Source organism: Rhea pennata, chromosome Z (assembly GCF_028389875.1).
Source record: "Rhea pennata isolate bPtePen1 chromosome Z, bPtePen1.pri, whole genome shotgun sequence".
In the NCBI taxonomy this organism is placed as follows: Eukaryota; Metazoa; Chordata; class Aves; order Rheiformes; family Rheidae; genus Rhea; species Rhea pennata.
In genome coordinates, this window is record NC_084702.1 from 36,125,086 (window position 1) to 36,152,472 (window position 27,387).

Below are 27,387 nucleotides of genomic sequence, written 5' to 3' on the forward strand. Positions count from 1 at the left end.
ATTAAACCTCTCTCTCCATCTCCTTTTTTTAAAAAATGTTTAGCCTTCTGTCCAATCTTCATCAGCCTATGTCTCTGAGGCTTTCTGGACGAGGATCTTTTTATAAACTTGAGCATAAAACGTTAGCTCTTCTTTTCCCTCCTGTGTGAACTGGGCTGGTGCCTTTCTTCTCCTTGTTCTCAGTCTAGATCATCATACCCCTAACTAAGGCCTGTAATCACTTGCTCGCTCATCCTGCATACCAAGCACAGTGCTGTTAATTCTTCTTCCATGATCTCTGTGTCTGTTTTCTCTCTAACCCTATGCTTCAGCAGGCACCTAAGTTCCAATTGCTCTTACCTTGTTCTTCCTGATGACACATCACTCCTTGACACTTTTGCCACCTCCTCTTTGGATGCCTCCACTGAATCAAATTCAAATCCTCGTTAAAGTCCGTGCTACTTCATCTCGCTGCTGTCTTCTGTACTATGTTATATCCACTTCTATCATCTGCTCGACCATTCAGGCTTGCCTCATTACATTATTTGACTAGTCTCTTGTAACCGTTTCTGCATTTTTGTTTATGCTTCCATTTGTGGGAAATCGTTCTTGACCTTGTCCTCAAGGGTTCTTTTCTCTTCTCTTCCAAGCTCTTTGTGAGGATAAATGTCCGCCACAATGCCTACAAGGAAACTTGCTGACTGATAATGACACATGAAGGGTAATTGCAAACAGTTCATATATTCCACTTGGAAGAATTATCCTCAACCACTTGTGCAGTAGTTCTCAACATTAGCTATATATAATTAGAGCTGACAGTCCATTGTAGTTAAACAAAAGCCCCATCTCATAAATTCTCACTGTAACAACACAGAGGGTGAATCACCTAGATGTGACTACCCTCTGCTGAAGTAAGTTTTGTTGTATCTTGTTCTCCTCTTATTTGCACTCCATTGCTTTTTTGGATTTGAATGATGAATGCTTTAGGAGAAGTAGTCTACCTTTTTTCCTCTTTGGAAAGTACCTCATATATTAGCATAACCAAATGCAAACAAGCAACAAATCATCTTTGATTATAATGCCACTATTAATATAGAATAAGTAGACGCAGCATTCCATAGGCATTCTGCTGTAATTCTGCATGTGATGTACTTGTTATCGCATGCCGCCAGATTCTGGAAAGCCAGAACAAAACTGCAGGCTCAGAGCTAATCAAGGCTGAAGGTCTGCACGTGCACTGTTACTCATTACACTGTCAGATAACAAACTGCTTCAATCCAACCGGGTATTCAGAGACGCTGACTTCATACGTTACCAGGAGGAACACCAAAGCTAACACAGGCCTATATTCAGTTCTACAAATGGTAAAGTTTCCTCTTACTGTCTAGAAATTTTAAAAGTCATTGAGGCAGAGGAAAAAAAAAATGGAAGAAATGGTTTGGGCAGAGGAAATGCTTATGGGTCTTATTCTAGGTTCCTAATGTTTTTAATAGTAAAAAAAAAAAATACTGTGGTCTTATTTAGCCTGCAAAAAGAATGATTACATTGTCTCTGAACTGCTGAGTATTCTGTTTAAATATCTGAGATGGTTAAGTAGCAACATACAACAAGAGAAACTCAACAATAGTTCTGCAAAGCAGCTTTCAGGGCTGTTGACTTGGTTTCTGTGGGGCCTCTTTTCAGTAACTGCACTGCAAAAGGCTGTATATGGTTTACGTTTGTTCACTGAGGAAGTTTATAGCTCACTGACGTCTATTGGTGATTAATATACATGGAGGAATAAACATAAAGAGATTGGTAAACAACTAAACATAGCTTTTCTTTTGCTTGTTTACTACAACAAAAACTAAAATCATTATCTGTTTTGCTTCATTTCTTTACTTATTGGTAATGCTAAAAACAATTTTGACCTAGTGGCATTTGTTAGAAGGATAACTACCAAAGGGGAATCCGTATGAACAAACTGCAAACTGGTCTTAGGATTTAATGTATTTTTCAGCATAGGTATAATACTGAAGAATATTTGCTATTTCCTTTGACTTTAGCTTGAACTGTGAATCATGGGCAACTTTCTCATCTGGGCCTTTATTGCATCAAAGTATCTTCAAGCAGAGATCAAGGGCTTTGGGGTAATTTGTAAATATGACAAAGTTTTTTGTTTGTTTGTTTTTTAATTTTCCCCAAGTAGCTGAGAATATAGCCATATGTGAAAACTCCATAAGAATTTCAGCAATAAGCCTTTTCCACAGCATTCTTGCACCTGTATAAAGACCAGTTTGTGGCCAAATGTGCAAATATGTAGAGTTGACTGTCACAGCAGCTGCAAGTTACAATACAAATAGAGCAATATGTCCCGCCTCATTAAATGGGCAGTTTTGTTTGTTATGTGATCCAGATGGTCTATTAAACAAATTGTAACTCCTCCCCTTTCATGTCTTTTTTTTTCGCTTTGTATTGGAGCAATCAACAGAGAATCTAGTAGCACTAGAGACAAATGCATACTCTTAAAGTGGGATAGGAAATCTCTAATAGAAAAGACTTTCAGAAAACTGTTAATAGGTAGAAGAGATCCAGTCAACAAAAACACCCTAATCGTTTAGGAAAGATTAAATTCTGACTCCGTTCCTGATCTTCCCATCAATTTATTGTGGCTTTTCAGACACCTGTGAGAAACAGCAGAACAACCTGACAAAAACAGCAGTTTTTTCCCACCCCTAAACTTCTATATGCAAGTATTCTCAATCCTCTCTCTTTTCCTCTTTATATGACAAAATAAATCACCATGATTGAATTTGAGCATGTACAAATTTCTTTTTAACACACAAAGTAAAATACCAGATACTTTTCCTTCTATCTTCTTTCAATTCTGAAAGTGAAGCTTCCTAGTGAAAAAAAAGGGCTTTAGATCAGACATGTATGGTTTGAGCCCAGAAGAAATCTGAAGCAGCATGTTAGGACAGCCTAGACTGGAAACTGAAATTCTACCTTAACAGCAGTGAACACGTACTGTGCTGAGCAAAACTTCATGTGGAAAGGAAGGCACTGTCTAGAGAGACCTTCGATTTGATCCTGTAACAGTTATTTTACCATTGATCTCAATAGATGTTGGATCAGCTCTTCACAAAGTACTTCATGCTTAATCTTTTTTGGCAAGATGGAAGAGATGTGGGTGGAAGTCTAGATCTGCTAGTTGCATTGATACTTCCTAGCAGAGACATTTGGAATCTGCTAATTTGTCCACTTTCATATGGTTTAATGCTGATATAAAGTTAAAACAGTAGATACTTTGTTTTGACTCTCCTCCTTCCAATTCCTTTCTTCAGTCAGTATTTTTGCAGATATAGACTCTAAACTTTCCAGCTCAAACAAAATTTCTTATATCACTTGCTTCTGTATCAGCATAGACTCAGAAAACTGCTGCTGAAGCACACTTCCGGAAATACGAGACTTATGGGGCTTGACAGCAAAATCTTAGGGGTTTTTTGAGTTTTTGGTGGGTTGTTCTTATACATTTCATGCTGTTTTCTATCCTCTCTCATGACATGAGCCTTTCACATGCTGCTGTCAGTGCCTTTCTGTACAGCACTGGTAAGCATTTTACAGTCCCTTCTCTCAGCAGTGCTTTTTGTTCAGTTGGTTTTCACATGAAGGGAAAAGGTCTGGGTAGGTGACATCTTCACCATAAACGTATAGATATTTAATCATCAGTGGTAAATCTCTCTGCTATTTTGCTAAGGAGAACAGCTGAGATTAAAATGCACCTTTCCTGAAAGATGCTTGATCCTGCAAGATTTGGCCAGTATCATGCTAACATTTATAGGGTTACAATGTTTGGAATACAGTACGGGATACACATATACATGCTTAGTGCTCATTGAGGTGCAAGCAATGAAAGTGATGCCAAGTGATCCTTACAAGCCGGCAGAGCCCTGCCGTTGCACTATCCCACTTACTTTTAAACTTTAGTTATATTGAATATTGCTGCTGTGGTAACATAGCCTCTTGAAAGATCAAGTTCAGTCTAGCAGTTAAAACAAGAGACTTGGCAGGCAGGACTTCTTATTCCTGCCACTGCCACTCATTCACTGTGCAATCTGGAGAAAGACAGGCAGTGCTTCTTTCTGCCTCATTTTTATTATTTGTAAAATGAAAATGATTGCCTTAAAATGATGATTTGAGTAATATTTTTAGAATGGAGATACTTTGCTAAAAAAGAATTGTAGATTTTCCAACTATATCTAGTTTTTAATAAAGTGAGAATAGCAATGCTTTTTTGCCTGTAATGGTTGAAGGACCAGATTCCTTCAGGATATCTTCTAAGGTCATACTAGATAGGCAGATTTCCTTCAGATAGCCTGCATGACACATCTGCTGGTCAATTATAATCTCTTGGCACTGATCACCAATCGTTAGATTTTTCCTTAACGATAGCCAAAGGGAATGGTGATTTTTCTTTTCACTAGCTTTGCGTTTTACTTCCCTAGCTGATTCAATTGCAGAATTCTTTTCTTTTCAAGGTTGCCTCAGTACTTGTACATAAAATGATTGTGATCAAAAAGCTTCATTTCAGAAATAAGCTTGAAAGGGTCATTAACAAGGATAGAATACAACTTCTTGATTCCTAAACTTTGCCAGACCTAATTTATCCCCCCCCCAAAAAAAGCATTTTTCTTGAAGTCTGGTTTTCCTTTTGTAATTGATGAGATATTGTTGCTAGTTGATTACGCTTTTATCATCTTCCTTTTCCTCTATATATCTGCCTTACTTTGTTATCTGCTTTCTTCTCCTATTTTCCTTTATCTTACTCTTCTCTCCTATCCTTGGTGGTCTCCCCATCAAGGGGGCCCTCCAGGCTTCTAGCACCAGACGCTACCAGTAGTTCTCACTAACTGCAGTAATTCCTGTCGGGTAGATAAGCGCTAGAATTAGATGCTGTCTATAGAACTGTACCACAGCATTTTTCATGCTGACAAAGAGCCTCTTCAGATGAAGAAGGCATTCACCCATGAAGTCAACTGCATATATAATAAATAACAGGCGGTAACACTGTGGTCTTCATGGCTTAGACTCTCCTAGGCAGAAGTGTGGAACAGCCTTTGCATACTGCAAACTGCCTTTGCATACTGCTTTGCATACTCCACTTTTCAGCTAAAAAGTCAGAAATCTTAGAAGGCTGAGACAAATCTAACAGCGAATGTGCAAGGTAGATAATGTTAAGAGGCTGTATCTTTAGGAAGTTTCTTTCAGAAACTGAGTAGGAATATGAGCACAGTGTATTTTTCAGTGACTGTGATCATGGATCCAGGCTATCCTCTGTAGAGGATTCATTATTTTATATGTAAACTCCTGCCATCTGCAATAGGTCTATCCATAGTGAAAGCAGATAAGACTGTGTTAGCTCAGAGCAAGGACTAGGCCAATTAGAGATGATGCCTTTAGATCACAGAAGTTGTTTCAGCCAACCTGCTTTTTGGCAAGAGGATCATGTCCCTGCATAACTACTTGACACTGAGCCTGCCCCATATCTGCTGGCAGACTCCAAAACTAGTTAGATTTTGGGGCCTTTTTACTTGAAGAAATGACACAGGTAACCAAGCAAGAATTTTCTCCTCTCTAAGGCTGAGATGAATGTATATTGAATCCTCATTTGAGAGGGTGAGGATTTGGGTGCTATTCTGTAGGTTTTATTATTTCCTCTCAGCACATGAGAAAGGCAAGCTGCAGATGGACACGCTGTTAAATTTGTTATCCCACTGGAGCAAGCATATCGGAAGATTGGCAAGTAAAAGCAATATTTGGCATGTTTTCAAGGCTAGTTATTTCTGCTGCATTTTGAGTACAATTTGATACGACTTTTTTCCTTTGTGTGTCATGATTTTGTGCTCAAGAATGAACTCGTTCTTGAATCTCAGTTTTATGCCTCTCCTTTTATCTTGCACCACCATCATGATGCATACTCCAGTACAGAGGACAAGGACACAGAGCACAAGGTCTTTTTTTTAGGAGACATGTGCCAAAGTTCTTTGGATACCACTGTACTCTGATCCAGCCTGGCCAATAGTCATTCAGCACATATCGTTAAAGTATACGCCTGACAACGAGAAAGGAAACGAGAATACCATTTTTAAGTTCTGAATTGTTTACAGAAACAAAAATAATGCTTACAAGTCCTAGGTGTTAGAATTGAGGCTTAAAGACAAATTAGCAGTAGCATGCATGTGCTGGTGTATAGTTGTTACTTCTGATTATAGATTTTGGACTGAAAATTTATAGTAGATCTATAAAGAACCAAAGCTGGAGTAATTAGCCTTGCACCATACACAAGTAAAAATAATTCTGTGCTCTTATTGACAATTCTGGCTCAGTAATAGGAATGGAGCCATTTTATTACATTGCAGGTGTTGGATGAGGGACCAATACTCTTCTTTTATGCTTGGTAAACAGTTTTTCTGGAATCGTTAGTGTTTTCACAGGAAGTAAAGTATATGGCTTCTCTGGATTTCACATGGCATGAATAGAGCGCCACAGGCACAGACTATAAATCAATTCTGAATGGTAGTTAGTACACTGAAAAAAAATCTTAGGGGAGTTACATTAGCTTGGTGTATTAAGCATGCACTGTGCTAGACATTTGTCACTGTGGGGAAGGTATTTAACAAGGAACAGTGCTAATGAAGATGAGGAAAAGAAGCAATAATGGAAGCAGCTGTCAGCTGTTAATTCTTGTTATTTAAGTTTATACTGTACTAAAGATTTTTAAAAGTATTATGCGATAATATAGGGGTGTTTAAAACTATGTGAGGATGCTGTGCTATTGCCGACAGCATTTTCATGCCAACAGTATTTTTTTTCTTCCCCTGTGCATGTTACATTTTATGGTTTGGTTCACTTTATCAGCACTGCTGGCAGCTCTCCAAGTCCTGCACTCCATCCAAAAAAAGCAGCCAAAGTGAAGCTGTGCCAAACCACAACTAATGCAGGTTTTTTCGGGGCGGGGGGGGGAGCAGGGGTGTTGCTTTTTTTTTTTTTTTTTTTTTAAACAGGTAGGATTTACAGTATTTGGCAAGCAGTCATTTACTGACATTCACAGCAATGGTGAAGTATCTCAGTATATATACTGAAATTAAGAATTAAGAAATAATGTTTAAAACCACAGGAAAGGCCTAAAGCAAAGCCTTGGACCTTGACATTACCTCTGTCTCTGGTGTGATCCAAACCTGAATCCACTCCATGCATTTTGGGTCTATTCTGCTTTTATAAGGAAAGGAAAGTGAGATTTTGGAATTTCTGCTTGACCTGACTTGTTTTAAATGCTCATTTTTTGTATTTTGTTAAGATGGTATCACTTGTAACCTTGGGGGTGGTGGAATGGGGTGCAAATCACTCCCTTGAGCCATATCTTACCCCTCCATGTCTCCAGGCTACAGCTGCCACTGAAAATCAGTAAGATAGGAATGTGAATCAAAGGTAGCATATTGTACATCTTAAATATTTTTAATAATAAAAATATTACTTGAATAAACACTGACAGGTTTTTGTTAGAGTTTGAGAAACTAATTACAGTATTTGTATGTTTACACTTGAGCAGTTGATATCTATAGAGTATTCTGTAGACAAAGTTGTCTGATCTAATTTAAGGGAAGAGGGAAATATGCTAAAAACAGACACATGGAAGTGGAAAAAAAATCACCCCTAAATAAAGGTATGAGACTTAATTCACAGGCTGCCTGCATCTTGGCAATCATTCTGACAAGTGCAAATGGCAGTATGTTATACCTACTTCTCACATGCATGATTATGCAGAGAAATATCAATGGTCTCTCTAACCCAGTGTTTGTTTATGAAGAAAGTAGCAATAGGTACATAAATAATTTAAAAGACCACCTCCTGCTTTTCTCTTTAAAGGTTGCAAGGTTAAAATTGTAAACTGATGCTAATTTTCTTTCATATTTTTAAATTAAAGGCCTTGGTATCTTAATACCTGTGGTTCAGTTGTTTATTTTTCCCCCTATTTTTTCAGTTGCGTGTAACCTTAAATAAAGTATGAAATAGCTGATCAAAGCCTACAGCATTCACTATTTAGTTCTCCATTCTCTGTTAAGAGAATCCCTAATGTCTCATCTTCTTATGCCATATGTAAAATAGTTTGTCTCAAATCCGGTAATCCTGTGATACTGCTGGTGATATCAGTGGGTGATGGGGCTGATTTCTCCAAGCTAACGCATGCAAAAGCAGATACTAGCATTGTACCAGAACGCAGTTTTCAGGGACCTGACTTGCAGGAGCAATGCATATGTGACCCCTCCTGCACACAGGCCATCCTGCCTAACCCCGTTCATTGAACTACACAGCAATCACGGGCAAGAAGTGCCACAGAACTTGCACGACCTGGCTTTAGGGCAAGCAGCAGAGGCCGTCGGAGCCCCTCAGGAACGCAGCAGGAATACAGACAGAAAAAGGTGGAAGGAATAACTGAAGTTCAAGTAGAGGAAGTCTGTGGTTTTATACCAAACTCCAGATGTATGCAAAGTTTCAGACCAAATTTCTTTTGTCTTGCTGCCCAAGTTATTGACTGTGTTCTGGCTAGATGTACACATCTGCTATGAAGATATATAAATGTAACTGTATCTTGAAACTTTATGCAAAAATATTTGAAGCTGGATTTACAGGATGACGCAATGTATTGAAAAAACAGAATTGTGCAACAGAAATGAGAATGTATTTGAATTCCCATGACATCCTAGTCCTCAAAATTTTGGGGGGGAGGGGAAGAGGGGGGAAGGAGAAGAGGGATTCAGAGCTATAGCTTGGCAGAAGATAGCTGCAGATTTTCTGTACACACTAACAAAGAAAGTTCTTCCTACACACAGACATAGTGTTAAAAGAGAAGCAAGGAAGTGCTTTGCATCTCTTCACCTTCTTCTCACACTTAAAAATCTGAAAGAGTTTTTAATAAATGTCTGGGTTTTGGTTGTGGTATTTGTTTTCAATTTCCTCTTGTATTGCTTGTTCTTAGTGGAGGATTCATTGAAATAATCATAAGTTGGAATAAGAGTTCAGTCAGCCTCTGCTTGGAAGAGCAGAGAACAGTCTTTCACAAAGCTCTCTGTGCATGTTATTTCTTATTAAAGGCTAGTTAGATTTTAAATGTCCAAAGCCAATGTTTTAAATTCTTTTCCCCTCCTATTTACTTGGGTTTCATGTTCAAAAATGTTACAGTCAAAGTAATTTTTTAGTTCTTTGAGGATTCCTGATTCAGAAATAGAATTCAAATGTCTATTTTTTTTCTAAAAGCAGAGAAATACTTTTAGAGTGATACTGCTAAGTCTTCCTATGTGAAAAGACAGACCAAGTGCATCAACACATTTTCTTCTCATTTATGCATCTTTTTTATGGGCTGAGATCCACACTGGCATCCTTCCATGTCAGCCTTAAGTCATGGGTAATTCCAGTCTTGTCTTAACTGTTTTCTCTGGAAACATTAACATTTTTCATTATTGTAATGAGGGCCAAAATTTTCAGTTGTTTGTTAGAACATTAACTTTCACATGTAGATTTTATGAAGAAAAAAAAAAGACAGCCATACAAACGTAGACAGCCTTATCAGGATGCTTTTTGTAGTTGCAAAAACAACCCTTTATGTGGGATGAGGTCGAGCAGCTCTGCCTCCTCTCCATGGCTTGGACAGCTCCAGGGCCACCAGTCCAGCTCACGCCATCCCCTAAACCTCTACCAGATATTAACTACACAAACGTAAGGACTTACAGGCATAGCGTGTTAAAAACACGATGGCAGCGATGCAGCTGACAAGTCTGTCATTCTCCTGGGTGTCCCTCCAGCTATATCACATCCTGCTCTAACACAACTAGTGTGAAGCTCCCATTAAGCCAAACTAAGCTCAGCAGAAGCTGCAAGTTGGTGGTTGTTTTTAATCGTTCAGCAGGAAAAATGATCAAAACCAGCCTAGGGAAAGGCAGTATGGTGGAGACCTGTCCTCCCCCTCCTGCAGCAAGCGCGAGATTGTGATGGAAAAGGGATGTGGGGGGAGAGAAAGAAATGGTCTGGGTTGTAATAGTCAGATTATAATGTGGGAGGTTTATTTTTTTTCTTAGAAACTTCCTAGCTGGGAGCTTCTGGGAAAGAGACTTGAAAAAGCAAAAATCCATGAATACAGCTTAGGTTCAAAACCTCATATCTTGCTCTTTTTCCCCTAAACTAGATGGTGGGAAAGAGGCTTAGCTTTACATATGTTTGCATACATCTGGGTTTTTTTGTAGCCAAATTGGCTGAACTCTGACTTTAAGATGCCAGAGCTCTTCCATGTACTGCATGTACGGAAAACGGGAGGAGGGAACAGCTGGTTGTCAGTAACAGAAGACTACTCCTTACAAAACAAGATTATAGCGCACACAGGCAAAGTTTACGCTTGAGAGGGGAAGGAACTGGGGCAAAAAAAGAGAATAAAAATATAGCAGAGAAAGGGGAAAATATGAAGTCCGCTGAATTCAACCAGGGAAGAAAGCCACTCTAAAAAATAAAGAGGGTGTGTGTGTGTGTGTGTGTGGTGGTGTAGGGGGGAAAGACAGGAACAGGAGCAAGGAATGCCAACAGGATAGTGTAAGTTACAGATCTGAATTAAACAAAGTTGGTTTGCACAATGTTGTTCAACATACTACAAATAAGCTTTTAAACTTCAAATTCTTTAAAGATATTTTTGTCCTTTAAACTAAGAGCAGGGAAGGTTTTAATAAGAATAGCAGGGAAGACACTTCTAGCTCTTTTACACACTTCCCAGGCTCCTAGGAGCTAGGGTCACAAGTCCTTCGCCACTGACTAGTCCCGAGTACTGTGTTAGCATTACTGCTTTTGGGTAATTTTTAAGGACCTTCCCCTGTGTGCTTTATAGGGATGCAGGAGTGCAACAGAGCTGAGCATCAGAGCACTTCCCACTGAAAGCAGGGAAACTTCCTCACCTCAGTTTGCTCATCTGCTGGATGGGGATGTTGCACAGGGGGGGCTACTTTTCACTGCCCCTTTGAACTAGGTGTTGACATTTACCAAATGCCAACCTATCAAAATCAAAGGAGAAAGCATTGCACATGCTCAGTATGCTTGAAAAGGAACAAAAATTCTACCCTGTGCCTGGGATTTTTCTCTCCTCAAAGTAGTGAAAGGCAAAAAAGCTGATAAGAACTCCAGTTTGTCTCCAGGTATAATTTTTACAAGCATGTAAACTTGTAACTTTTTTCCGCCCTCTTAATAACCACCTCAAAGCAAGCCATTACTGCTTGCCATTTAGTAGCTTTTGCATTGCTTAATCATTTCCTACCCTGCAACACTAAGTGCTGTATCTGTGGTACTCCTTAGGCTAAATTATAGCAAGTGAAAGCTGCTGTCCAAATTAAAAACAACATGAAGGTTAACAACCTATTTTGAAAAATGTCTCTTTCGCCACCAGTAGGTGCAACTTACTGCCTTGTTTGTTGCAAAGTGACCTGACAAAATGAGTTATTTTGGTTAAATTCCCATCTTTCCCTCCATTATTGCTTCAATAAGGTGAAGGCAGACAGGAAAGAGGATTCTCAGCAAGCTGCCAGTTCTGCCTTGTGATTTAAGACACATCTACACACACACCGAACTGCCTGCATGTGCAAGTCTCTGAAAACAACTAAAATTGTGATTTTAACAGCTAAAGATGCATGCTTTCTCTAGTGCTTCCAGTGTCTGGTCACACTGCACAAGATAAAACACCAACCCAACGGACATTCATTCAGTTGCAAGAAAATACACTTCTGAGCCTGGCATCTCAATCATGCAGTCTGTACTTTATGTGCGTTACTACCCCCATGTGCACTGGCTCACTGGCTAGATTATAAGGAAGATGGGAGATGAGAGAGTAAATAAAGCCAGCAGTCCCAGAGCATAAAGTAACTTTGACTTCTAATTTATCTGCTAGCGAAACTTGGGCTGGCAAGCATGTATAGTGGAGACGCTCCACTGTTGTACAGAGCCCTTCCGTTTTCTGGAACATGTCTTCTAGGGCCTCAGTTAAAAGAAAACAAAAGGTTTGGGGGTTCCAAAAAAGATTGTGTAAAGCTTTGAATATTAAACTTGTTCAAAAGTTGGTAATTTGTAGTTGTCATGAAGTTAGTCACCTATGCAATATACAGAGTCCTTAGCATGACAGATCACCTCACTTGTGGCTGGATACGCTCCAAGTGGTAATAAGAGGCTCCAAAATGTGCTAGGAGGCTTTGGGGGTGAAGAAAGGCAGGGGATGAACTGTGAAGAGGCTGAGAAAGCGGAGAGGACTGGCTTTGATCTGTTGTTCAGACTGGATAACGTGATTTGTTTCTATCAGGAAAAAATTTCACAAGCAGTTGTGTAATATTTTGGCTATTGTTTGACGTTTAGTGGCACTAGAAAATATCTGGCTGTGAATGGAGCACCTTTCCCCTCTCATCCCTTCTTTTTCCTTCTGCTTCATAAAAAGGAAGGCAACCAAATATTACAGATTGTGCCATAAGAGATGCACTTATTGTCTGGGATAGATAATGGTGCAATTGCCTTCTGCCTTTTCACACTCCCCTTTCTGGCCATGCCGTTTTCTTCATGGATGTCACACATGTACCCCTTTCAGCAAAACAAAAATTGCAGCCTTAATGACTGCATGCACAAGCAGGGGCCTTCACAACATAGCAGGAAGCAGATGTAAATGCTCAGATGATTGTGGCTCTGCTAAAAGGGCAAGAAATCTGTGGAGATGAAAGAGGATAACAAAATCTTAAGTGTTTCATAAAATAGCACAAGATTACAGCTACCCTTTGCTTCCTCTACCGTGTATGTGAATACAGCACAAAAATCTTCAGTTTATTAAAATTTAATACTAACACAAGCTAGATATCCATAAAGAGCCTAAAACTGCTCCCAGCTGGAAGAATATACTTGACTGTTTCATCAATTCTGTCCTTTCTGGAGTTTATTGTAACTGAACTCATTGAGCCATTCGTTGAGACATCTATGAGCTAGAACAGGTAGAAAAATTTCTGTAATAATTGTTTTTTCAAATTTTGAGTTATTTTTCAAAATCCCAAGTTATTTGGAAGAGTGATGCATCTCATGAAGAATTAAATTTTCCTGCATTTGAAAACCTTTGCAGAAACAAGTTTGTAGCCTGTACAGTTTGTATGCACAATTAGTCATTGCAGCTGTCTCGGATGTTTTCTCAATTTTTTTAAATGCATTTAAATAGCATGGAAAAAGTTCCTCCCAAACCCTCAAAAATCATCAGGAAAGCTAACTGCTAACATCCAGAGGTCCTCAGGGCACTAGAGCATAAGAATTGTCCGCCTTCCTTTAGTCCAGTTAGGATTTGGGGGGACCTGGGGAGGGGGGGGGAAGGGGAGGCCAGAGTGGTGTTTACTTCTTGGTTTTACTTTGCATATGTTACTTTTCAGATATGAAGCATGTGGTTTGAAGTGCAAAGGATTTCAATTTACAGTATTTGTTCTTTTAAAAGTTTAACATATGAAAGAAAATGGGTTATATGAGATCTTCCAAGACAGCTGGGAGAGGAAGAGAAGCTGTTTCTGTAAGTGGCAAGTACTCTTTTTTTTAGACATTTGAAACCTCCATGCAAAGTTTTCATGCCAGTACTGTCAAGATTTTGTGGAAGTAAGCGTAGTAGCTTTGTAGGACAGAAACAGTGATTTCTGATAGCTGTGGCATTTGAAATTTTAAAGTAGAAGACCAGACAGAAGTAACAGCAATTTATAAACCTATATAAGTTTGATGATATATCATCTCACAACTGTCTGTGTTTTGCTAGAATAAAATTTCTAGTAAAACACATCAGCTCATGCAGTCTATATAGAACCGCAGAGATAAGATACCTTAAATGATCAGAATTCAGGAAGGCAAATAGGGTAACAAGCTCATCATACTAAATTGTTAGTTTAGAGTCTCCAAAGCTACCTAGGCTCTCTTCTTAACTATATTTAATAATAAAAAGAAGCTTTTTCCTATAGGTGTTAATGGCAAATTTATTACTAAGCTTTTCAAGATGCGTTTTCCAGTTTTGAGGTATCCCATGTCATACAATATTTAATAGCCATGTCATCTGCTCAACAGTATAAAGAGCTCCCTCTTTAGCTTGTTACATAAACTTATGCAAAAGGACTGGAGAAGACACATGTCCAAAAAAAAAGATCTCAGACAAGTGTTAGATCCTCTCCTGATAGGAAGTGGGGCATCTAGATAGGAGAGGATAATCTCATATCCCTACATCATGTATTTGAGCTCTGTATGATAAGCACTCACCTATGAATTCTTAGTATAAACGGGAACTCTGTATTTGGCCCTATAACGGCCTGGGGAAAACAGCACTTTGGGAATGCTGGATTATACAAAATTAAATGAAGGAGACTGGTTTTGCGCAGCACCACTATGGACACATGGCTATATGCCCAGGTGCAGACACACAGGCACACACTCAATGCTGCTGCAGCTGTTGCAGCTTGCCTGAGAAGTCCACTGTATCATATTTTATTTAACAGAACCCAATACACATTATTTATACTGAATTGCACACAGCTTTGTGTGAGCATTTGGAGTTCAGCTAATGACAGAAAGAACCCCTGAAACACCGTCCTCATCCACACGCAAGCCTCAAGTAACTTAGCTGCAGCTGGCAAACAAAACCTCTCTAACTCTGTGGGAAATGCAAAGCAAATAATCTTTGGAATTTACTACTGTGAGTTCAGAGTCACTGTTCAGCAAGGATGGGAAGAGTTCAAATACATAAATGAACTGCAAGTATTTGGCCCTTTCTCTTGCGTCACACAACTGGGCACACACTTTGGTGGAGCTGACACAGGATGTTCTGCTAAAGCAGGATACGTTCATAAAGAGAGATACTAATTCAACCATCTCTGTCCTTTTAAACAAACTGTCCTCAGGAAACAGTACTGTTCATAGTTTCCAAGTGCTGTTCTGATACTACGTTACGATTTCTAAACAACAACAAAAAAACAGGTAGCAGGTAAACCAGCCTTTCTTGCATTAAAAATTTAAACTCCAACATAAGAGTAGCCAGTTGATAAAAAAAAAAAAAAACACACACACACTCCACAGTTATGTGTTTAAATATTTAGTGACTTTAAAAGGTTTAGGTTTACCCACAAGTCTGTTCTTCCACCTGCTGTTCCAAGGATAGGTTAAACTGTAACAATACATTCATTCCTAAAGCCTTAAAATCCTGTATCTGTTTTACTGATATTATGATCCATTTCTTTCCTGGATTCATTCATCAGAGCTCTCTTATCAGTCTAACTTTGTAAAATGAGGGCCCAACTGATGTACCAGGTTTTCTCTTGTGGGAATGTTTTAAGAACAAAGGGCAGGAAATTAATCTTCCCAAAACAGAGTTTGGTTTTCATTTCATTCACCTGCAGAAGATCACACCATAAAGCCAGTGAAAGAAATTCTTTTTCCCAACTATGTCAGCAAACGCCAGCATGTTAGTCTAAGACTTCTCTTTTGGATCCAAGAGATCCAGTCCTCATTTAAAAGTTTGACTGAGATGAATAAAACCCCTGTTAATAACTCAGTGGTAGTCCTTGCTCCTTAAAACACTTCTCATTTTGAGTTTGAATATTTTCTATCTTTATCTTGCAACCAAAACATCTTGCAATCTCTTTGATCTGCTAAAGAGCCCCTCTCTGCAGGAGGTAGAAAACAATTTTTCCCTCTACCTCTTCACCTTTTCTACAGTCCTCTCTCTTCCCTGTGATTTAGCCCACCCCAAACAAGACCCAGAGACAGAAGTAATTCTCCCTGGGAGGAAGTTCTTCAGCTACTACTCTAGTAATGCCATCTACCTTGTACCCAGCATTTTTTTTTCCGACAACATCTAACTAAACTTAGAGGTTCCCTGATGAATAACAGGGTCTCCAACACCAAGGTGACACAGGCCACTGCATGCACAAAGCAGCTGCTTTTCATAAGCTCATGGAGATGCAAGGGGGTTGGTTTAAGAGCTTTTAAGAAAGCAATTGCATTAGCCTCCCCAAGAGCAGAGCACTGCTGTTACTCCCCGTTTCTGACGGTTACCCACTTACATTCATCTCCATCTATGGGTTTAAGAGCCTAACTTTGAAACAGGCAGCCTGCACACTTAGTAACTGAACAGCTAAGACACAGACATACTTCTCCTTTTTCTTCTTCTTTTTTGGCTGCATCAGCCTTCTTAGAAGCCCTGTGATCAGCTATTGCAAGCATCAGGGCAACACCCACAGTTCTTCATTTGCACAGAAGCGCAGCTGAAGCAACGACAAGTTCCTTTTTGTTACCAAGCATTCCCCCTACCCTGGTGTAGGGAGGGCTGCCTTCCTGCCAGCTCACAAGCAGCCAGAGTGGCCTGGGAGGAGGATGGACACTCTCTCTGGCCCCTACGTCCCTTTCAACTATCCCAAGCAATGCTTTCCATTGGAACCCCAGTGCCCCTCAGGGAAGCAGAGGCCAAGCGAACTGCACGTACCTGAGACTAGTCACTTACACCACAAAGTTATACCTCACCAGTATCAAGTAAAGGAGCTACCAAAACTAAATATTTATTTTGCTAAAGATTCCAGAAACATTAAAGTTATTGTATCACTTACTGTTACAGCACCTCCTGATGCCACTGCATAGGAAGGTCTCAAGGATCACTTCTTGCTTAGCCTGGCCTCCTCCCCCAAGGGGCTTCATCCTCCAGCAAGGAGAGAGGAGAGGAGCGGAGCACTCCCAGCTCACTGAGATAACAAATGTCCTCTGAAGACCCCAGCAGCAAAACATTCACCCTGCAAAAAGGAAGCCAAGGCAGCAAACGTGTCCTTTAAGTGCTTTTCACTGCAGAGGCCCATGCCCCACCTTTGCATTCCCAGCTTTCCAGGTGCTTCCTGGTTACTTCACTGATCGAATGCACTTGTGCTTCACACTTCAGTGATCCCTGAAGCACCTGTCCCTCTGCTGTGCAAGTGTCACTGACACAGCTGCAGAGCCAGAAGAGCACAAGGCTGAATTTGACTGTTTCTTTGTAAGATCAGCTAGACAGTTAGCTAAATTGTGTTGCTACAAGACCATGTCCCGCTCTGCAGCTATGGCAGCTAATCTGTAGTTTGACTGCAACATAACTTTAATTTTGATATTCTCTGAGCCAACAGAAACTGCTAAAAAAAATTGCTCTGTCTCCCTCAAGCCTGGTATGTGCAGTTTGTGGCTATATGCAGTTTGTGGCGAACTTGGAATTTATAAATATTCCCGAACTTTCGGGCAGTGAAAGTGAAGGTACCCACCAAATATTTGTTGATGCAAAATAGCTGAATATCAATGGAAGCTATAGACAGAAACAGCATGCTATTAATTTAGTCAATTGGCACAAAGAGACTAATCTTATCTGGTGTAAATTCTATTTTTTAGGATTATTAGTAATTCCCATTAGTTTAATAAACTGGGTTTCCAAGCCTGTTCTGCAGATATCAGAGTCTCCGATCACGTTAAGAGGCTACGGACACACAGACACAGGCCCATTAGAAGCAGTAGGACGATGGTGACCGATGTAACGAGGCCTGCTTATCAGCAGGGAAATGTTGGCCAAACTGAAGGTTGTACCAAACCTCTCTTTAAAGTCAGTAGGGCCAAAGTTTAATTGTAGATGTCCAATCAGAGCTGATGTTTTCTAGCTATTGCAGTAGAAGGGAAGATGTAATGAGACTTTTAGAAAAAAGAGATGGAGCACAGGAAGGACCACCATGACTGAGGTAGTATCTTGGTGGTTGGAGCTAATGGAGAACTTTCAAGACTCCGTCACCTTCATTACAGAGCTGAATGAACAAATGGGTTTGGTAGGAGCGAGCAAGAGCCAAAGTTAATGTTTCCAACATTCGAGACGGCAGGCGTGCAGAGGAGTAGCGCCAGGCTCTGAAGATGGTGTTTCTTCCGTTAGGCAAGGAAATGACTGGCAGCCTCCTGCCCTGGTGCCCAGCGCACCCCTGCAGGGCCGAAAGCGCTGAGGGCTCCTGGAGGGAGAGAGGGGGATCCAGGGGAAATAGCTAGACTTTGCCAGGTTGGTCACCAGGAAAGGAAGGTTGTATTTGTTCCTCTCTTCTGCTTACGCTACCTCACTGGATTTGCGCCTAACTAAACCCTCTCCTGCTGAGCACGCCTCGGTGTCTGCTGCTAGGCTTTGTTCCTGTCACACAGTTCACAAAAATCTGTTTTTTTCCCCCAGTCTGGAGCTTTAAAAAAGCTGTCTTTGTTTTCAGGTGTTATTTGCCTCATGCTGTTCTTGGGCCAGGCCAGCAATGTGTCACAGGGCCAAGCTGCCAGGCTCCTCTCAATTGCAATGAGCTTTGGAAACAAGCTAGGCTGTTGTTCTTTATTGTATTTTATTGTGTGGTGCCTTGGGCTGCAATTATTTAAAAATTTAAAGTCTGAAATTAAAAATAGCCTTCTTTTTGTTAACTTCAGCCCTTGTGGAGAGTAAATAATACTTATGTATGCAAATGGGTCAAAGACTGTTCCTGAGAAATACATACATCTGTTTTTTAAAGAAGAGGATAAAATCAAGGAAAGTAAAATTAAAAATCTGTGCTTGGCAAAAGTAGATTTCTCTCTGAAAATAAATAATCCTTATTTATCAATAAAACAATAAATTACAGTGCTTACCAGTGAAGTAGGAAAGCTAATACTTGCTTATCAGATATTAAAGGAAAAGCAATACATGATAACTAAGAATCCAAGTTAACTTAACTATTTTATCTGCTTTTCAAGCAAGCTCGAAAGTATCCAAACGTGAAATGCTTAATTCTGTCCAGGAAAGTACTCTAAAACTGGAGCCAAAAATAGTGAATTGGTAACTTGATGTAACAGTCCCATCTCTAGCTCTCTAGACTCTCCTGGGTTTTCCAGGATAGCCTGTCTTCTCAAAAATTGTGTGAAAGTAGGCATCATGTTACCAAAAGTCCTGCTTTTGCATCATGTCTTCCTTGCTGTTTAACTAAAGTGCTTCTAAGAAGTGGTGAAAATGAGGCATAAATAAGCGCAATCTGGCTTGAAAAAAACTGCCTATCTTTCTTCCTTTATTATCCTTTTAAATACAAAAGTTAATTTCCATACATGTTCCTGTATTGTAAAAATGGGTTTGGAGGATCTGTGTGAAAATCCCATTGACTGTAGCAGAAGTCCTGCCTCAAGGTCATTGCACATGGCAGCACTTCAGCAGTGGGATAATGCACACGTGCTACTTGGACAAAGTATACTGATCCTAAAAGTCACCTAATAAATGGGTAAAAGACTATAATCAGTTTAGACTCAAACATGAGCTTTTATGGGAGGGAACTAGCTTTTTCCTCCGTAAATGCTGCTCCACGGTTACATGATAGAAAACCTACTTTACAAGTGTCCAAAATGCCCACTTGGGCTAACTCAGAATCAAGCTCTTTCATGGCAGTATCATCGCATTATAAGTTGCATGAATCTAGGATCTGATTCTTTAAGAATAATAATGAATAATCAGCAGCTCACTGAATTGAGGATTTTGTTATCAGCAGTGTCTGTTCTTTGTAGATGAAAAGCAGAGTTGGTAAGAGTTGCCATTCAGTTTTATTCAATAGAGTTGTGAGGTTTTTTGGTAGCAGAAGGCAATGAATGAACAATCTTGTTAACATGACCTGTTCTAATTTGCTGGTTGTCATTGCAACACTGCTCTGCCAAGGACAAAATAATAGAAGATAACTTAGGATAATGTAGTCTATAAATTACTTTCACCTGAAGACTTAGTATACTCCTATTCTGAACAGATCCTAGAAAAATGAATGTTAATTAACTGGCTGGAGGACATTTATTTTAAAGGAAGAAACTAGCAAGAGAAAATAATGTTATTAAAAGAAAACTGAAATATCTGGTTTTAATTATTGAACAATTTTTAGTGGTGATTAATCATTGCTGACATTACCAAATGAGAAGCAAGACAAAATATTTAGGCTAACACTTTCTAAAAAAAGAAATCTGAAAATGCTTAAGTCAGTTCAACTTAAATCCTTTCTCTTTGATAGTTGCCGATCTTTGCTGAGTTTTATCTTACGTATCAACATTACTAGCAAAATCAGAAACTCTCACCACTCATATACATAACAGGAATCGGCGTGATATTATCCTGGCGTTACATATTGCCTTCATGCTCAACTTTCCACTCTTGTGTTTGTTTTCCAAACTAGTGTATTGATTGATTCATACAAAAATATTTCAGGCTATGGCATATTGCCATGTCAATTCCCACGGCTCCTGCAAGGAGTTTTGCACTGCTCGTCCTGTGGAATTACTAGCTGCATAACATTCAGCTATTTCTGCTCCAGACCCAATGACTCTCAAACCCGCAAAGCCCTTTCAAGGTAATCAGGTGAATGCTTCCGTAGGATAACACAGATTTCTGGCTGCTGCTTTCATCAATATTTTTTCCTGTGTTCATGTACTTGGCCTAAGCTGAGGAAACTGAGTGAGCATCCTTGCATCCCCCTCCCCCCTTTTTTTTAGGATAGAATGATTCTGAGTTGATTTGTTACACAAAACTTCTGGATTTTGAGAACCAAATATCCTTGTCTAACTATTGTGGCTATGTGCAGAAGAAACACAGCAGCTTGGGTAGGGCACACTGACTCACATGAAGTCTTTTATTTGATTTTACTTACTATTTTTAGGTTGATTGTTCTGCGGGAAAAGTGGACACAAGTCACGCCCTGGGGCAATCCCTTCAAGATTGATGGTTGCTAGACTGTAGGAAAATAGTCAAAGCCATAAAATAAATCTGCGCAGGTCATGCTGGTTGCTAAATGACCTTAATAAGCTTCTGCTCAAGTGTCCCATGTCTTTTAGGAGGAGCAGAAGGAGAAGCAGCTCTTCCCTTCCTGGTGGCAGAGATGACCTCTGGTGTCACTTGGCCCACCTTTCAAGTGCATGACCTTAGAAATGAGCAGCACAAATTCCTTGTTGGGAGTAGAGAGAAGAGATCCTTTAGGTATAGCTGACCATTGCTTTTGTCAATAGGCTATTAAATTTTTAATAGTCCTCCCCAGAACTGTGGTCAGACTGGGCACATGCTAAAAACTTAACACATAAATGTTGTAAATGTGTTTTTTGCATAGAAGTGTCCATGATGAAAAAAAAATAAGAAAGAGAGACTGTTTTCTGGCTTAGCAAAGAGAGTCACGATGAATATGCAAGCCTCACACAAGGTGAACCAAAGGATACAGACAATTGGCGTAAGACTTTTATTGACTGTGATATGTATTAGGATGAGACAGTAAACACAAATGAATAACTGCTGTTATGAAATTAGTACAGACCAGGCAGTAGGGAGTATTTTAATTTTGATACTTTATAGAAGCTAGTATAGAACAAAAGAACCATATACCCTATAATGGGATTATATCCTACATTTTAATCTTTATCCAATAATCAGGATATAGTACCATGCAATAACTGTCACTCTTCATTGGGGCTATCATCTTCTTCATTCCTGTTACTTCTACCTTGTCCTTCTGGAGGGGCAAAATTAAGAGCTAATGCTCCCGACACTGGGGAGCCGAATGTCCCCATGGGCAGTGGTGCAGAATCTTCTAGGGAGAGCAGCTTCTGGGGGATAAGGTCTGAGGACAGTGAAGACCATGGTGCAACAGCAGTGGTAGATGCAGTTGTGTTGCCTTCCCTGTAATTTGTTTGTGGAGATCCAACCAGTGCCTTGCAATAGGATTCATACAGTTTGATGTGTGATTTGGAGAATCACACCTGATAAATACTTTAAAATTGTACACTCCAACATGGTGACTGTCGCTCTGGGACGGCCAGTATGTGATGCCTACCTGTAGCTTCGTTTTCCTTGCTGATGATGACGCAAACATGCTGCACTTCTTCCATTAAATGGCCATCAGTGAAGTGAAGGAAGAAGAAATAATCCAAAATGTTTAGATTTCGACTGAAATGTAAGACACCTTCCTCTTCTTATGCCACAAAACTGAGCTCTGGTGTGCCCATTCTAAATCTGGTTGACCAGTGCCCTATCCCAGGAAAGACAGTGGCATGAGGTGAGGACAAAGCTGCAGTCGTCTGTAATGTTTTCCCAACTATACGGCTCTTCCTATTAGTGTGTGATCCCCTGGAGAAGGTTACATTGCCTCAGCTTGATTTTGAGGCCTTTTTGAAGCTTTTTCTCCTTTTTCTTTGGTAGAGAAAATGGCCCTCAGCTGAAGCTGTATAATATTGATCACATAAGTCAAGGATCTGATCCATCATTTGTAAAGATTTGTACTGTTCTTCAAAAATGCAAACTGCATAACTCCCACATATTATTGCTCTTCTGTAATACAATAGGAGTAGCTCCAGTTGACTGGTGGAAATTTTGTTGGTGGACTTTAGCAGTTGATTTTTGACAAGGGTGGAGTAAAATAAATAAATAAATAAAATTAAACAGAAACAGCTTGTTTTGCAGTTGCCACATTAGAATAGTCAAGGGCAGTCTTGTTTCCCCCATGGCCTGATGCTTTACAAGCCCCAGTGGGCTGAAGACTGGAAGATTAGTCTTGTCCTAAGTAGCTTAGGGTTGAGATAATTGGTTTTTTGAAGGGTTTAAAAAAAGGAAATCATAACTGTAACACAAGGTCAATGTTAGTTGTTTGCTTATCCGCTTTAGGCTGTTCATGGAAAGGATCAAATGCATTTATCTATAAAATGTTTGGAAATAAAAAGCTGTAGCAGTTCACTTTTGTAGCCAGAATTAGTAAAAATACAGGGTATGTTTAAGCTTCTCAGTATTGACAAAGTCATTGTATTATCTTCTCACAAGGACAGCGTTACAGCCTTCTCCTTCGGGCTGTTTGGACCACTAAATTACTCTTTTACGTTTAATTCACTTTGAGCTCAAAACTCTGTGGAATAGAATAAAGTAACCCCTGTGGACACTCTATTGGAGGCCTTATGAACTATTACAGAAACTCTCAGACTGCCTCTTCTCGAGCTGAGCAGTGCAAGGGCCTGATAGGGGCTGACGAAGCTGCTAGCGCCCATTCTCTCTGCGGGAGGCTGTCCTGCTCGAGGCGCTCACGTGGGCAGTGCAAATCAGAAAAAGCCAGTGGGCAGCCACAGCTCACCTTGGCCAAGGCTAGATTGGGCAGTTGGGCTCTGGAGCTTCCAGAGGGAATATCTCCCTGGATCTCCCCGGGATATCAGTAGGAGCCATGCTGGGTTAATGCCCAATTAATGTGACTCCAGACCTCTGCACAGGCTGCTGCCCTGTGCTAAAGAGCCTGGCAGTCAGAGAGCTCTGCTCTGGGACAGACTGGTGGCCATTGCCTAGCATGCTGTTTGTGATATACCCCTTTCTGAAGGATGCTCAAGTAGTAATGGTTTCTAATGTTAGAGCTTAAATCACATCTGAGGGAGTTTGGAGCTACTGGGGGAGGAGAATTACTTGGTGTGAGTGAGAATATTAATAAGACAAAGAATAGGTTTTGTCTTCTAAGACCAGCTCCCAAAGATGATCAGATCTTAATCTTACAAAGCTGTAAATTGAATCCTATCTCTGCGTTTTCCCCTTCTAGCAAAATGATTAGCCACCTTTTCATGACTGCAGAAACTGTAGCTTCTCTGGCTTATTGCCTGCATCTCTGCCACGGTGGAGAAGATGAATGCAGCTGTAAATCTTCCCATTCTGACTTTCCCCTACCAGTGCCTGTAACTTCTCAGTCCATGCAGCTCAAGTACAATGTAAAGAGATAATTTCCCATATAGAAGCTTATTTTAAATTTAGGCTGTGCTAAAGCCTGAAAGATCAAGGTATTTTCAATAGCACAGGAGGAGTTCTTCCATAATAAAGCTCTTAAAGCTGACTTTGTAGCTGTAAGCTGGCTTCCTTGCACAGGGATGGTCACTCGCTGTGACCATAGGGCTGTCTTCCAGAGGCATGGTAATCCTACTTTTAAGGACACATCTTGCACTGGAAGTAATTGTTGGCTGCAAAGCTAGTATGGGCTTTCAACTGTGACCGACAGTTCAGAGTTAATCATAACTGCTCTTTGACTGCCTGACATTCAAGTACTGCCCAGACGAACAGGCAGCATTTTACAAGAGCCACAGAAAGTGTGGCAGGGAGAAGAACTGGAGGTATTTCACTTGACATTACTTGACATTGCTATTTTAATCATGTTCTGATCCCAGTAAGGTTTTAGGAAATGTAGAAAACTCTCCCAGTCCTCCAAGAGATTTTATACGCACATAGGCTTTTTCCCTCTTCCCCAGCCTTTCTTTTGCTCTTGCTGTCCCTCATTTTTACAGGTTTCAGATAGGGCTTGATCCAGATAGTTTGATTTGCATGCTTTGCTCAACTAAATCAAAATGAGATAATGAAAAATTACAAACTTGAATAACTATGGCTCAGGTTTTGTCACAGGAATTGATGTGTTGCATATGTCTGTGTTTTAAAGCCAGACTATACAAGGACATCTTCATCCAAGCCAAAAAGATCTCACATGAGCAGCAGTTGACAGACCATCACCATTTGTTTGTTCACAGTTGGTTAGTAGTGCAACATGTGCAGGAACATAAGCAGGTACATCTTTTTTTTCTCCCCAAATGGCAATGATTCAATTGATGCCTTGTAGTTACAGAAAAAAACAGGTCTGGCTACTGTCTGGATTCCCTCACCTTCTCTGCCTTGGCCTGTTGCACTTTGCTTGCTTTCTTTGAGCATTAGACTCCTACCAATTTCCTTTCAACAGTGCAGTGAGCTCTAGTGGGGGCCTGGGCTGTTCAGGATTTTGGGGCTGAGATAGGGAACTTTTCACCTTGGTTTTTCACGTTCAGCTCTGCTTGGCAGTTACAAGCTGGTGGCTATATGAAATGAAATGAATACTCTCAATTTAGTTTCTGGAAACACCTGGTCACAAATACCTATCCACAATTAGTCTAGCCACAGCAGTAATCAAGAATGTAATGTGCACGAAACAAGAACTGCCTGTCAGAAAGGACAGTCTCCCAAACATCGGATGCACGTATGTGTTTTAATTAATATAAGGATTGGACTGTTCAGCTTTGGAGAGGAGCTGTACGGAGAAAGGGGTTGAACAACACATCAGCTTATTTTTAGCTAATTTTTGTCTTGGTTTTGAATCAATATTTTTCGCTAGGGTTACAAATAAATTGTATGCCTGGAGGATATTAGATAGACAGCTAATGTCAACAAGTATGCCAGATCATTAAGATGTGTTTTATAGAATGATGTGATATCAGGAATTCATTCTGCATCCACAGCTGTGGAAAGAGATAAACCAGGAGGTAGGAAGGAAGGAGAGTTGTTGGGGGCTGTAAGCTTCCTAACAAAAACACCAGGGATGCTTTTGATGGAAAATTGAACAAATTTTAGAACAAGTACGACTGAGATCAGTGCCCAGATGGAATGGGAAATGTTATCAGCTGCTAGCAATGCAGCAGTCTCAAACAGACAAACTACTAAGAGGTGCTTATATACAGTGATTTGTTTCCCCACCTCAGTATCAATATTACTGTAAAGTATATATGGAAAATACATCAAGAGAAAGAATCAACCACTTCAAAAATATAGTAGCCAAGACAAGAGAGGTAAAAACAGTGGAGATGGTCCAATCCAGAACAGATGATTGGCCAGTAGTTATCAAACTTGCAAGGTGAAAAATGATCCTTCTGGCAGTAAGGAAAAGTAGGAGACAATACCTAAGGAGGAAGCTTGTTTCAGTGGTTCCCCATAACAAGGTGTACTTTCCTTCTGACCTGACAGACTGATAAACCTCAGGATGCCATTAAACTGGTAATGAAGTGCTATGCCAAAAATAGCTTGTTTGTTTTTCTCTGGAAAGCCAGAACCAGCTGAATCATCTGTGTAATCAACTTACTTCTGAGTTTCAGCAATCTCTGCACAGACCCCTGGGATGAGAAGCATCACCTTCTCCATCTCTGACTCAGAGCAGAGCTTTCTGCCCATCACACAGTGAAGAAGCTGGTAGAACTGGAAACTGGTTGTTTGACCCTGTTTGTCTGTTAGCCATGCTGGAGTTGTTGCTGCATGTGCTTTAAAAGCTTAAGCCTAAGCATTAATTGAACCAAGGAAAATGCTCTTCATGGAAAGTCTTGTATGCTTATTTACTCTTTCTAAGTGCCATCCAGTTTCACACAACCTCTCTGGAGCCAAATCCTCAAACTTCACTTTTCATAGGCAATGTAACTTTATAAGATTAAGAGACACAAGGGGAGTATATCAGTATATTTAGGTTTCCATTTTCAGGTTTCATTGATTGTGTCTCTAACTGTACTTAACTTGACTGGTATGTATAGTCACTGGACCATAGGAGTGACAACGGAAGATGGCCACTGAATGTCTTTTAGAAATTTCCATGGTCTTAATGTGGATAGGACCGAGAGAATCCTAGGGCAGGGTCCTCAGGGAAGTAGAAGGGACATATCCACACAAGCCTGCTTTGTGGAAGAGGAAATGTAGTCCACAAACCACCTTATATAAATCCATAAATCAGTTTATGGAAGTCCTAGATCCACAGCCCGGGGCAGAGTATTCCTTCTTACCTACCTCAACAGCAAGCAGCAAAAGGAGTCTTGTCCTGCTTGGGAACAATGCAGGAGAAAATTTAATTACTTGCTTTCTAAGAATGTATAATGCTGTGGGGGCTGAAGTAGGTTAGCATTTCTGCCGAAGGCAGAAATTATTTTATCTTAGCTTTTATTACATGCTCTTCACAGCCCCTCCAGAAACCCCAGAATTTTGCAGCCTCTGGGCCTAAACTTTGAGCTCCTTATTTATTTTGCCCTTTGGCAGCAGATTATCTTTTCTTCACGTAGATTAGCCTGCAACAGAGCCAACATGCTCTGCCAAGTTGTAGCATTTCCATGCTCTTGGATTCTCTCTGTGCCATTAGTGATGCTCTATGATATGCAAAATGGTGCATGCACACACATTTAGATGAGATATAAGTGAATCTATAATAAGGTACTGCTTTAAAAGGGTAGCTGGAGGAATTTCATACAGATCACATCCCCAGACCTAATGGGACTCGGCCTTTTTAAGCAATTTGGCCAGAGTCCCTTCATCATACCCACACATGTAGGATGAGCTTCAGACTAGGGTGCATTGGCGAGGTAATGGCCCACTTCTCTCAAATACTGTTTTCTGTCCCTGCGCATATTAGGCTTGACAGGAGTACTTCATCTTAGAGGAGGGGAAAGTTATTGCTCAAATGATAAATATCCTTTAAAAGAATTCATATTCAGTATACTTTGGTCACTGAGAAAGATGAACAAATGCCCGATTACTGTTACTGAATATGTGCTGTGAGC

The 27,387-nt window shown here is 40.2% G+C and overlaps 1 protein-coding gene across 6 annotated transcripts in view; it reads left to right on the top strand.

Moving 5' to 3' along the window:
- The window catches only part of MARCHF3 (membrane associated ring-CH-type finger 3), a 74,040-nt gene that overhangs the window by 16,688 nt on the left and 29,965 nt on the right, over positions 1–27,387 (top strand). The window contains exon 1 of one of the 6 annotated variants that reach the window (XM_062600445.1): positions 1,284–1,343. The exons of the other annotated variants lie outside the window; for them this stretch is intronic. The gene's annotated coding sequence lies outside the window, so the exon portion shown is untranslated. Of the gene's footprint in view, positions 1–1,283; positions 1,344–27,387 lie in introns of those variants that run through there. 6 annotated transcript variants of the gene reach the window in all.